Genomic DNA, 13,722 nt, shown 5'->3' on the forward strand with positions numbered 1-13,722 from the left:
CTTTGTGCATATTGTCAGTCTATTTAAAATATCCTGTAAAATCTACAAAATATTTATTATACTTAAGTTGTAAGTGGGCAGTTAGAATTGAAGGAGGTTTACATTAAAGCTTTCAGCTTTATAATGGTTTCAACTGCTATTTCCATTATTCATGGATCGCATTATGAAAGAAAGCAGGATTATTAAACTACATCAAAATCAGAGGTATTCAAAAATGTGTCTACTTGATGCAGTGATGTACTCCTAAATAAATCCAGTACAGTTTTCTGGACTAATTAAAGTGAATAATTGATGTAGCAAATTTGATATGAAAACTGTCCAAAAAAAAAAAAGACAAACTATGGAAAATGAGCAGAAATGCGATAAATATCATCAACTTTATTAATGTAGAACAAGTAAAATATTTCAATTATTTTAATCACCATTTTTAGTGAAAATGGCAAATTAAATATGAAAATAGATAATAAAGAACTAGTAATATGTATGGTTTGTTGAGTAGTTTATATGGAATAAGAGAGAAGTTAGCCAAAACTGGCTTTTTTTAAAAAGTGACATTTAAACCGATCTTAACCCAAATTTCAGATCCATAAGTTATCTTAATATATACTTTTGTCCACTTATAAATCCTTTCAGTATTGGAATAATTTATTAAATTATATACCTTTTTTATTATGATTCTGTACCTTCTGCATTTATTCCATTTTTGCTTCTGGAGTGATATTCTTACATTTCTTGATGTTAATGTATCATTTGTCCATATAATTCTCCATTATTTGTGGCAAGGTAATGTGAATAAATTATTATAATTATAACGTGACACCTCCAGGGAGTCCAAAGACTCATCGAGGGAAAGCACCTGCTCTACAACTCTCCGTCTCCACAACTCAATCCATCAACTACACTGAACCACAACTACACCAACGCCATCTACTGCCCACCGCAGGCAATTGCAAACATCCATGCCACGGGATTTGAACCTGCAGCCTTTTGGCTGGAGAGTGGATACACTAACCACTCAGCCAACCAGGTTGACAAGACTTTTTTTTTAAGAAAGTGTAATTGCCTTAATTAACATCACTAAGACTTTTTTTACACAATGTAAGTTGACTGCAACTCATGATTCTGTATGTACATTATAATCCTTTTGCATATGGTTCGACATATCTGCTGTCTAACAACAAGCTGTTGATTTGAATCTCACTGTGGGCATGGATATTTGTGATTGTTTTTAGGTGGGAGATGATCCTTACTATTCATTGTGTGAGACCACTACTTACTGCAGGCCTGAAGAGGCTTGAAAAAGTTTGTGTTAGTTAGAGACTAACTCTAGATTGGAGATTTCTAGATTATGTATAAAAAAAATTTAAATGCCATATATATAATTAATAAATCAGAAAAAAAATCTTAGCCCATTCACTGTGATGTACTGTAAGTTTATATAACCTTTTGTGAGTGGAAGTCTCATAAAAAAAAAAAAAGGTAACTTGTGTTTATTCTTGTGTATAACTCAACTCATGTTTCAATAAAAAAGGCATGTTTTATACACTCTCCCTAATATCTCTAGATTGTTCATCTGAGTTTTTGATCAGTTCTCATTACTGCATCAAGCACCATATCATTTCAGTTGAGATGACAGACCTAGCAGAATGACCGTTCAGTGGTTCAACTATTTCTTCAGAAGCTTTAAGCTTCCTTTTCATTTGCATTTATTAAGACTTCATCAAAAAAATTTTTTTTATTTGTTATATTTAGGCATACCAACCACAATATGTAACTGTATATCATGAGTTAGGCAGAACAGTAGTGAATTATTAACAGTGAAGTTAAAGGCAAGCAGTATGGGATGAAAAAATTATTATGGAGGAGATATATGAGGAGGATCTGGAAAGTTCTGATAAACACCCAGAACAAAAAATAATTTTATGTCTTCTTATATATCCTAAAAGAATAATAAATTATTACAATTTGATGAAACATGGGGGTTAAAGGGTTTTAAGATATGTTCTTTCTTTGTGGTTATATTAGTTGCTTTAATATCATTTTTGTTTTAGTTGTTTATCAGAACTTTCCAGACCCCCTCCCCCTTGTAAGATAGATGGTAAAATGCAAGTTAGAAAAGTAGCAAGTATGGAAAAGAAAAAGTGTGCAATATGTGAGGAGACTGGTTAGTCAGGACAAAGAAAATCCAAGACAATTGCTCAACTGTGAAGGATAATTATGGAAGTTTGATCAGGTGAATGGTTGTGGCAATAAGATCACCATGGCAAAAGATGCAGTGGAATTATTATGCTATGCATTAGCAATATACACATCTAAAAGGAAGTGTGCTTTGCGTTATGGGACACTGAGTTACTTGATTTGAAGTCCACAGCCTCTATATACAAGTATTATCCAGTTGTGATGATACTTCACATGCAGAGTTTGTTGCTTACACTTGGATTAAGGATTAAACAAGAATGTAATTTCTTGGCAAGTATAATTTGCTTTGTAACCAACTGAAACAAGTTTTATACAACTATTTAAAGTAGTTGTAAGTTCTGATAAGTCCTCTATTAGTGTATTCACAGCAACTTACAAGAAGGTGCCCTGAGTTGCAATATCATCTGCACACGTAAATTTTTGTGACAGTCATGGGGTGATATAGTGTAGAGACTGAAAAGAAATGGAGCTAGCACAGATCCTTGTGGAAGACCACTACTTAGCTTATGGAGTAATTGACTTTTGGAATCGTTAGAATATAATTGAATTCATCTATTTGACAGCCGTTATTTACTAGATTAGCTAGTTTTTAGAATATTAAAACAGGATTGTCTCTAGGATTTCAGGATAAGATAATATTCTCACTAGACAGTGTCATAAGTTGCTGAAAGATCCACCACAGCATATCGTCTTTAAAAAAGCATTTATAAAAATCATTTTTGTTACAGGTGGTCAAGGATAACATCATGAAGAGTAATAAGGCTGTGAGAATGAAGACGTGTTTCGACATATTTTGAGGGAACATGCAAAAGAGTTTGTCACTCCTTGGACCTGGGAAAAGGTCAAAGTGAAAGAAGGTGAAACAGTGCCATTATACAAAATTTATGATAGGAAGATTATAGATTAGTCTGTATGTGTGCCATTGCAATTAAGGTATTAGAGTTGGAAATTACAGTTAAAGCATTTAAAGCTATTATGTCTAGGTGTGTGCTTCTCACTCTTCTGGCTGGTTGTGTGTTTTGTGGGGCAAAAAACCCTACTGAATTTGTATGAGCCAAGTGCTAACTCACCTTCATTTGAAAACATACTAGAGATGAGTTAGATTTTCTATGATGGTGATGTCTGAAAATATTAATGGTATTGCATGTCACTTATATTTGAATTAAGATCATGAATGATGGTGAAGTTACTGCAGAAGATATTACTTCTTATTATTATTATTTGACACCTCCAGGGAGTCCAAAGACTCATCGCAGGAGAGTGTGCCAACAGCATCGAAATTGAACCCCTTCCAACTACTAACTGTGCTCAAACTTACTTAACTGAGCCATTAGTAGCAGAGGCTCTACCAATCGACCAACCTTTGCATGGATTTTTTTTTTTTTTTTTTTTTTTTTTTTTTTTTTTTTTGTTTAGCATGAAGCCCTTCAAAGGCATGCTGTAAACATGCCTGCACTTCACATAAAAAAGTGTGTGGAGAGGATGCATATGAAAATTCAATATGTCAACAGCCACTTCATGCCTCCAATAAATAAGGTCATGGTGATGAATGATATCTACTACCTGGAGACTAAATTAGAGATTTCCTAGATTGCTAACTGCTTGCATTTCTTTGATTTAGGAAGAGTATATTTTGAACTGCAAAACTTACCAAGAGCGCTTGATGAAATATAATTGAAAATCCATCTCAAATTAAAATACACTATAAACAGCAGTCCACACTTAAATCTACTGATATAATCATGCAACTTTTCATAAAATATACAAATAATACATATTTGGTTAAACATGGTATTATATACATATTTTTTTAATACGAGTCTTGCACTTGGTCAAGTTCCTAAAGAGTGGAAGGAGGGCAAGATTGTGCCGCTTCATAAAGGAGGTGATCGAACTCAAGCATCAAACTATAGGCCTATCTCTGTGTCAGGTGTTGTGGTTAAGTTGTTGGAGAAGCTTGTGAGAACTAGGATCCAGAGTTGGGTTGACAACAATGGTATAATCTTTGATGGACAGCATGGATTTGCTAAAGGGAGGTCATGTTTTAGTAATCTACTTACTTATTACAATAAAGTGACTGCTTCCTTGGACAGAGGAGAAGGATACACAGTAATATACTTGGATTTCACAAAAGCTTTTGATAGAGTACCTCATGATAAGTTGACAGTCAAACTAGAGTAGATGGGGTTGGATATTAGATTAGTGCATTGGATTGGAGACTGGCTATCTGATAGGTACCAACAAGTTGTGTATGGGGTGCGATATCCAGGAAAAGGAAAGTCACTAGTGGAGTGCCTCAGGGGTCTGTTTTAGGGCCATTACTATTTAACTTGTATATTAATGATACTGGCGAAGATTTGGATGGAGATATTCAGTTGTTTGCAGATGATGCAAAGTTGGGACGAACCATAAAGAGTAGTGAGGATGTTGTGGCCTTGAAAGAAGACGTGAATAAATTGAGTGATTGGGCACGGAAATGGGGATGCGAGTTCAATGTTGTAAAATGTAAGGTTTTAAAATTTGGAAAACAAAGATGGGATGCAGAATTTATGCTTGGTGAGAATATATTGTTGGAGGTAGAGGAAATAAGAGATCTGGGGGTGATAGTGGATAAGGATTTAAAATTCAGGGGACACATCACCAAAATTGTGAAGACAACACAAAGTCTTCTGGGAATGATGGGGAGGACACTGACGTGTAGAAGTAGGGAGATTCTTGTTCTGTTGTATAAGGCTTTGATTAGGCCACACATGGACTATTGTGCCCAGATTTGGTCACCAGGTTTTCAGAAGGATGAAGAGATGTTGGAAAGGGTCCAAAGGTGACTGACTAAGGTAGTTTCTGACCTCTGGAATGTCGAGTATGAGGAAAGATTGAGAAGATGTAATTTGCAGAGTCTGGTGGACAGGAGGAGGAGGGGAGATATGATAGAGACCTACAAGTTGGTAAGGGGTTGTTATAAGATCAATGGTGGAGAAGTTCTACAGAGAATAGTGGGAGATCAGGGGAAAACCAGAGGTCATCCCTGGAAACTGTATAAAGAGGATGTGAGTAGGGGAATGAGAGGCAGGTTTTTTTCGTGCAGAGTTGTGAATGATTGGAATGCCTTGCCTGAGAGTGTGGTGTCTGCAAGGAGTTTGAGTGTGTTTAAGACGTGGTATGATGAGATGTATATATGGTAAAATGAACTCCCAGATGAGTCTTTGACTCCATGAGGTCTTGGGGTAATAATAATAATAATAATAATAATTCCTAGTGCTGAGAACTGAATCATGAACATGTGCATATAACTGACAAATTATTCATCAACAGCTACTGAAGAAAAAAAAATGAACCATCTGGTATGAGATCACAGTAATAAACATATGATTTCAGAGAATAACTAATACATTTCCTTTCCAGGCATCAACTTATGCCAGTAAATACAATAAAAATTTTCTGTTTATGTAACTGATTCAGTTGCCAGAAGTAGGTAACCCTTTAATTATTAGCAAGATCTGAAATGCTCCCCATTAGGCAATTACAAATGCCTTAGTGGTGGTGGTGGGGGGGGCGGGAATAGCTTAATAACATGGTACAGCTCTTTACAGTGTTATAATACGATATCATTATTTGCAATTAAACTGAAAAACAGTTTAACTGTAAATAATTGCAGTGCATAGGCAATATTATATATAGATGGAAATTATTAACATAGCCATCGAATTCAGTCATTTGGGGCCAGTATACTATGGACTCAGTTTACTTATTACAGAAGTTATAATTTCATATTGTTTTGTATAATTATGAGACTAAAGAGGATCAGATTTAAAGATGAGATCATCTGACAAATTCAGACCTATGGGCAAAATGAACTAATAAGTACTTATGCACCATTACAAAATGCACCTAAAAAGTAAATAAAACATGAAAAGCTTAGACATTGCAGATTTTTTTTGGAGGAGGTAAGAAGTAAATACTGTAGTGTGCAGTATTTTCTTGGATTGAGAAGCAACGTTTGGTCACATTGTGCCTGAAACTCAATCAACTCCTTACAACTTCTGGCAACACATTTTACACTTACTTGCCATCCTCCATATAAAATGCTTAATATAGATAATACAATGTTATATTTAAATATACAATGTTTAAAAGAAATGATACAGTGTTATTGTATCATCTCTTTTTTGCCTATCTAGCAATCTCCAATTTCATCTGATGCCTTTTGAAGCATAGTTACAGTAATACAATATACAGTATTACACTGCAAAGTGCACAACCTTGCAACTTAACAGTGTTAAAACAACAGTAACATTCATCTTGCAAACTAAAATTCTAGTTTAATTCTTCCTGAAGGGACATGATATCTTCATCGCTTCTCATAACTTTCTCCAAATTTGTATCACCAGTAAATGACTGGTGATACTCTTACTTGAACATATGAAATATCACAGCAAGTTGAGGAGTAATGGCTCAAGAACAGAACCATTTTGCACATTGCTGGTTATCTTACTTTTTCAGGGATGCTGTCCAACTACATGCAACTTGTCGATGCTTGTTGGATAACCAATCTTCAACTGATCCTGCCAGTCTATTACATACACGTTCTGGATTAACTTATACATAAACTTGTTATGCATAAATCTGTCAGATGCCTTTTTCAACTTTCAAAAATATTACTGCATACATGTCTCTTATCCAGCATAGGTGTGTCCAGCAGAACATATCCAGCATATATGTTCTGTTGGACTTCCAGTGGCTCTTAGTCACTTGTAAGGATTGGATGGATGCACTTGGTTTATTTGGATTTCTGGATATAATGAAAACTATTTGTGGTTTTGGGTTGGATCTCATCTACTGCTTTGTAGTAGTAGGACTATTGTAATCCACTAAGCAACTAAGACAATGCCTAGAAGAAGCAAGTTTGGAGAAGGGCATAAACTACCAAAACTATCTCAAAAGCGCCATTCTTTGTATTTCAAGGGTGCAGAGGAAAAACAACTCCAGTCCATGATTTTGACTTCCGAAAAAAACGTAATTAAATTTTCCTTGTTGTCAAAATGCAAGTAAACATAGCATAACAAAATAAAAAAATAATAGATATTATTATTATTATTATTATTGTTCCGGGAAACTCCAAGGAGTCGACAGACTCATCGAGGGAGGCCCTAACATCATGTCAAGAACAACTATTCAACATTCACACAGTATCTATCATACCTTGCCTTGATCTCATTCACGGTCGTAGCACCCACAACAGACTTTGGAAGCTTATTCCACTCATTTACCACTCTCCAAGTAAAGAACCTAGCTCTAACACCCTTGTCAACCACGCTCTTGCCTAGCTTCCATGCATGGCCCCTAGTCCTCCCACCACCAGTCATATTTTCAAAAATATCTTCTGGATCAATCCTATAAAAACCCTTCAGTAATTTGAATGTCTCAATCATATCACCCCTCCTTCGCCTATCGTCCAATTTCTGCAACCCACAAATCTTCAACCTATTCTCATAAGGTTCATTCCACAGAATGAACCTTATGAGAATATGGTACAGATATGGTACATTCATGTATATTAAGCATAATTAATTTAAATAGTACTTAAATTAAAAAAACAAATGGCAAATAATGGCCTGAAGGCCAAATTGGACTGAAGTTGTTTTTCCCTACCCTTCATTTAATTTTACATATTTTCTTAAATTTAGGAGAGGCAAAATATGGCATATACCTCAACAAGGATCTGCTTTGCAGCATAGTTCCATTAATGCAATATGCAGTATTACACTTCAAAATGCATAATTTTGTAACTTAAGATAAAAATTTAAAGCTACTCTTGAAAAAAACAAAACAAAAAAAAACTACAGTATGCTATTAGAAATTATATATATATATATATATATATATATATATATATATAAGAAAAGGGTGATCATTACGGGTGATTTTAATTATGGCAATATAGACTGGAATGAAGAGATAGCAACTGGAAGTAAAGAAAATGAGTTTCTTGAGTTTTTGAGGGATAACTACCTCAGACAGTATGTAACAGAGGGCACACGAGGATTAAGGGTCTTGGATTTGGTCATCTCATCAGAGGATGTAATTATAAATGAGGTGTCAAATCATCCACCAATGGGTGAAAGTGACCATGAGGTGATTACCTGGGTGGTTGCCAGCAGTGCAAAGACCCCTGTGAAAAAAGGATATATGGGGAACTAAAAGGGGGGTGATTATGAAGAGCTCAGGAGACAGCTTGCAGGTGTAGCATGGAATGAGGAGTTAGCTGGAAAAGAGATCAATGCAGCTTGGGGGATTTTCAAAAACTATTTAGTAGATGCAATGTCTAAATGTATTCCATGGGTGAGAAGGTTAAATAAGGTAGGTGTGAGATGGATGAATAAAGAGATTAAGCATGCGATACAGAGACAAAGGACATTTTGGAGGCAGCATAAGAGAATGGAAGTAACCAATTTCATGAGGTCTACAAAGACCAGGCAAGGAGGGTGACTTGGTTGAGTGAGAGTAGCTAAAGAGAGGTATGAACAGTAGTTAGCTAATGAAGCCAAAAAGAATCCTAGGGAGTTCTTTCGATATGTAGCCAGCAAAAGAAAGAATGATTATGGAAGGATGACATTGATTGGAGGAAATGGTATAAAGACAGCTGTTGCAGAATGTGTGGTGGGGTTACTTAATGAGCAGTTCATAAAGATCTTTCAATCTTGTGAACGTGACTTCATGGAGAGATTGAGAGCAGTTGATGATGGGGAGAGAGACTGACAGTAAGTGAGCAAGAGGTGTTTGGGGAGTTGAGTAAACTAGATATAAATAAGGCTGTGGGACTTGATAATATATCACCGCGTATTCTGAAGGAATGTGCCAGAGAGTTGACACCTGCCTTGACATATTTTTTTAATACGAGTCTTGCACTTGGTCAAGTTCCTAAAGAGTGGAAGGAGGGCAAGATTGTGCCACTTCATAAAGGAGGTGATCGAACTCAAGCATCAAACTATAGGCCTATCTCTGTGTCAGGTGTTGTGGTTAAGTTGCTGGAGAAGCTTGTGAGAACTAGGATCCAGAGTTGGGTTGACAACAGTGGTATAATCTTTGATGGACAGCATGGATTTGCTAAAGGGAGGTCATATTTTAGTAATCTACTTACTTATTACAATAAAGTGACTGCTTCCTTGGACAGAGGAAAAGGATACTCAGTAATATACTTGGATTTTGCAAAAGCTTTTGATAGAGTACCTCATGATAAGTTGACAGTCAAACTAGAGCAGATGGGGTTGGATATTAGATTATTGCATTGGATTGGAGACTGGCTATCTGATAGGTATCAACAAGTTGTGTATGGGGGTGCGATATCCAGGAAAAGGAAAGTCACTAGTGGAGTGCCTCAGGGGTCTGTTTTAGGACCATTACTATTTAACTTGTATGTTAATGATTTTGGCGAAGATTTTGATGGAGATATTCAGTTGTTTGCAGATGATGCAAAGTTGTGATGAACCACAAAGAGTAATGAAGATGTTGTGGCCTTGCAAGAAGACTTGAATAAATTGAGTGATTCGGCAAGCAAATGGGGATGCGAGTTCAATGTTGCAAAATGTAAGGTTTTAAAATTTGGAAAACAAAGATGGGATGCAGAATTTATGCTTGGTGAGAATATATTGTTGGAAGTAGAGGAAATAAGAGATCTGGGGGTGATAGTGGAAATAAGAGATCTGGGGGTGATAGTGGATAAGGATCTAAAATTTAGGGGACACATCGCCAAAATTGTGAAGACAACACAAAGACTTCTGGGAATGATGCAGAGGACACTGACATGTAGAAGTAGGGAGATTCTTGTTCCATTGTATAAAGCTTTGATTAGGCCACACATGGACTATTGTGCCCAGATTTGGTCACCGGGTTTTCAGAAGGATGAAGAGATGTTGGAAAGGGTCCAAAGGCGACTGACTAAGGTAGTTTCTGACCTCTGGAATGTTGAGTATGAGGAAAGATTGAGAAGATATAATTTGCAGAGTCTGGTGGAGAGAAGGAAGAGGGGAGATATGATAGAGACCTACAAGTTGGTAAGGGGTTGTTATAAGATCAATGGTGGAGAAGTTCTACAGAGAATAGTGGGAGATCAGGGGAGAACCAGAGGTCATCCCTGGAAATTATATAAAGAGGGTGTGAGTAGGGGAGTGAGAGGCAGGTTTTTTTCGTGCAGAGTTGTGAATGATTGGAATGCCTTGCCTGAGAGTGTGGTGTCTGCAAGGAGTTTGAGTGTGTTTAAGACACGGTATGATGAGATGTGTGTGTAATAAAAGGACCTCCCAGATGAGTCTTTGACTCCATGAGGTCTTGTTTAATAATAATAATAATAATAAATATATATAAAGCAGCAAATGGTAACATAACTTCTCTGAAAACTGGCCTTTAATTTAAACAGGCTATCATCCAAAGGAACTGAAATGTTAACACTGCAGAAAGCAGAAAAATAAGTTCAGCAACAGCAGATTATGATATAAAACAATGGACTCTTATGTAGCCAGGAACTGGAGAAACAATATGAGCAGATAAAATCATGGACACAATATCCATGGAATTCAGGGTAAGAAATTGCTGATTTTTTCTTGTTATTATTATTTTTCTTATCAATGCTTATTGTTTTCTTACATTTATTCATATTATGTATAGTTATGAGCAGCATGTATTCCTATTAACCCAAAGAAATTGCAGAAAAATTACTTGCATCACATTGATCATGAATAGTGTAATTCCAATTTTTTAAGCAAACAGCAAAAAAAGTGGTTGTGAATAAAAGTTTATGTAATAACAAAAATGAAACCTATTTATACATAGTTTTTAAATTATAAGATTACTGTCCTCATACTAGTTACCTTCCTGGCTGATAACCACAATTTCAGTGCTAAAGTAAAATGCATATTATTGGAACAAAAATTACTGAGTTTAATAAATTATTATTATAATTGTTCTTATTGAGAGGCTTATACGCTGGTTATACATGATAACTAATAATTAAGGAATTGACAGCGTACACTAGAAATATAAATTAAATAAACTTTAATATATACTTTCCGATATTTCGGCAAACGTCACGTTGCCATCTTCTTGGGAACTTATTACAAAGACACATGCACACAAGTACTACATAACAGCAAATGAGAACAGAAGCTAAGAAGTTAACGTTTTCCTAAAGTCCTGATGGTACCCCCTGTGGGGCTATATTGGTAGTTCTTGGCCTTTGGGCTGAAGTTCTGATAAATGTTTCCCAAATTTGGGGCAGTCTCATGCATCCAAATTTGTTGAGGTTTGACATGTTCCTAAGGGCTGTGGCTGATTCCATGAATAGTCTTTCATATTTGAACTTGCTGCGGTGTATTACTGTGGCTTTCTTCCATCTTATTCTGTGGAGAGTATCCAGAGCGTGGTCTGCAAGCCCAGAGTCGCTGTACTCGTGAAATCGGGCGATTTCTTGTAAACTTTGCAATATGCCGTCTAAACTTAAGTTCTCTGTCCACAATAATCCCAAAGTCCCTTGCCTCATCAACTTCTTTCAGTTCAGCTCCATTAATATAGTACACGGCATGTGATCTCATCCTCCCGAAGTGCACCACTTTACACTTAGTCACGTTAAACTGACAGCCATTTACCTTAGCCCATACCGCCAGCCTATTTAAGTCATATACATCATTTGAATTGACTATCGCTCTTTCCAATCATCAACAAACAAGTGAATATTTCCTTTCACATTATTTCCAGTATCATTAATGTACAAATTAAACAGAGGACTAAGTACCGAGCCCTGAGGTATGCCACTAGTCACCTGCCTTCTCTTGGACTCAGCTCCTCCATAAAACACTTTGATATGCATTTGATGTAGGTTTACATTTGAATGGATTTGGTGTACGGAGACTTGAATGTAGTGGAAGTGAATGTACAGAACCAGGGAAACTACAGTTATTAAGGGGGGGGGAGTAGATATGCAGATTTTAGGGAGACAGTTGAGTGTTTGAATGTGCGTAATATGCCCAAGAGAGTAGGAAAGACCGTGAATCAGAATGGGATAGTTAGTATAAGGCATCAAAATAGGGATGGGACAAGTCGGCTTCTGCAATTCATGTATACAAATGCCAGAAGTATTAGGAACAAGAGGGAAGAATTTTTGGTCTGCAAGTGCCAACCAAGGTGACAGAGCTAGTGGATTGAATGTGAGGGGGTATGGTGTGTTCAGGAGAGACAGGGAGAATAAAATGGGGGGGAGGTGTGTTATTGATGATAGCAGATGAGCTACAGCCAACAGCCAAGGAGAATAGAAATGGAACTGCAGGATAGAGAAAAGAGCACATTTGAGGCTATTTGATGTGAGATTGAAACTAGCAGAACAAAATATACAGTTGGGTGCTGCTATAGACCAGGTGATGGAATTGATGGTGGTGATAGTATGCATAAGCAAATAGAAGAAATGAGTGGAAGGAGGGTAATTATTATGGGAGATTTCAACTATGGTAGCATTGATTGGAAGGAGGAGAGGACCCACGGGAGGAGGGAATTGGATTTTATGCGGTTATTAAGGGATAGCTATCTGCAACAGCATGTAATGGAAATACTAGGGGTCAGAGAGTGCTTGACCTGGTAATTGCATCTGAGAATTTGGCTGTAATGAATATGACCACGTTGCCACCAATTGGTGAGAGTGATCATGGGGGCTTGACTTGGGAGGTGGCTAAAGGTGTGGAATTTACAATAAAGACAGGGTACATGTGGAATTATTGGGCTGGTAAGTATGACAAGCTTAGGAGATTGATTGGTACAGTACCATGGCATGTACAACTGCAAGAGCTAGAAGTTGACAGTGCATGGGAGGCGGTTAAAAAGTGTTTGCATGAAGCAATAGCTGACTGTATACCTAGAGCCTGAATAATAAATCAAGTAGGAGTTAAATGGATGAATAACACCATTAAGCTTGAGCTGCAAAAAAAGAAACAACTATGGAGGGAATTTAAGGACAAAGGTGACCGGCAGGCACATGAACAGTATAAAGCCCAGGTCAGAAGGGTAACGAGTGTGGTAAGAAAAGCAAAAAAGGATTACGAAAGAACATTGGCCATGCAACCTAAAGAGAATCCTAAACAGTTTTTTTTTTTTGATATGTTGCAAGTAAAAGAAAAAATGTATATGGCAGAATGATTTTAAAGAATGCCAATGATAGGGAGGTAACTGAATCAGTTGATATAGTTGAACTACTGAGCAAGCACTTTGCAAGAGTATATCATCCAGGTGGTGACATTGCAGAAATGAATGAACCAATAGATTATATGGGAATTGTGGTGAATGAGGTGGAGATGAGTAGTCTATTGCAAAACCTCAATGTCAGTACATCTGTGGGATTGGATGGTATACCAGCTCGTGTCATACGTGAAGCGGCTAAAGAATTGTGAGTACCCTTGACCATTTTGTTTAATCTGAGTCTCGGGTCTGGGTTAGTCCCGAGGGGGTGGAAAGAGGGGAAAATAGTTCCACTGCATAAAGGAGGTT

At 36.7% G+C, this 13,722-nt stretch overlaps 1 protein-coding gene across 7 annotated transcripts in view; it reads left to right on the plus strand.

Moving 5' to 3' along the window:
- Positions 1-13,722, plus strand: part of LOC150098991 (NGFI-A-binding protein 1-like) — a 685,870-nt gene that overhangs the window by 306,638 nt on the left and 365,510 nt on the right. For all 7 annotated transcript variants that reach the window (XM_090404614.1, XM_090404621.1, XM_090404619.1 and 4 more), the window contains one exon: positions 10,613-10,774. The gene's annotated coding sequence lies outside the window, so the exon portion shown is untranslated. The remainder of the gene's footprint in view (positions 1-10,612; positions 10,775-13,722) is intronic.

The sequence above is a fragment of the Typopeltis vanoorti genome, chromosome 15, assembly GCF_054136105.1.
Source record: "Typopeltis vanoorti isolate ZY-2024b chromosome 15, IOZ_Tvanoo_1.0, whole genome shotgun sequence".
Lineage (NCBI taxonomy): Eukaryota > Metazoa > Arthropoda > Arachnida > Uropygi > Thelyphonidae > Typopeltis > Typopeltis vanoorti.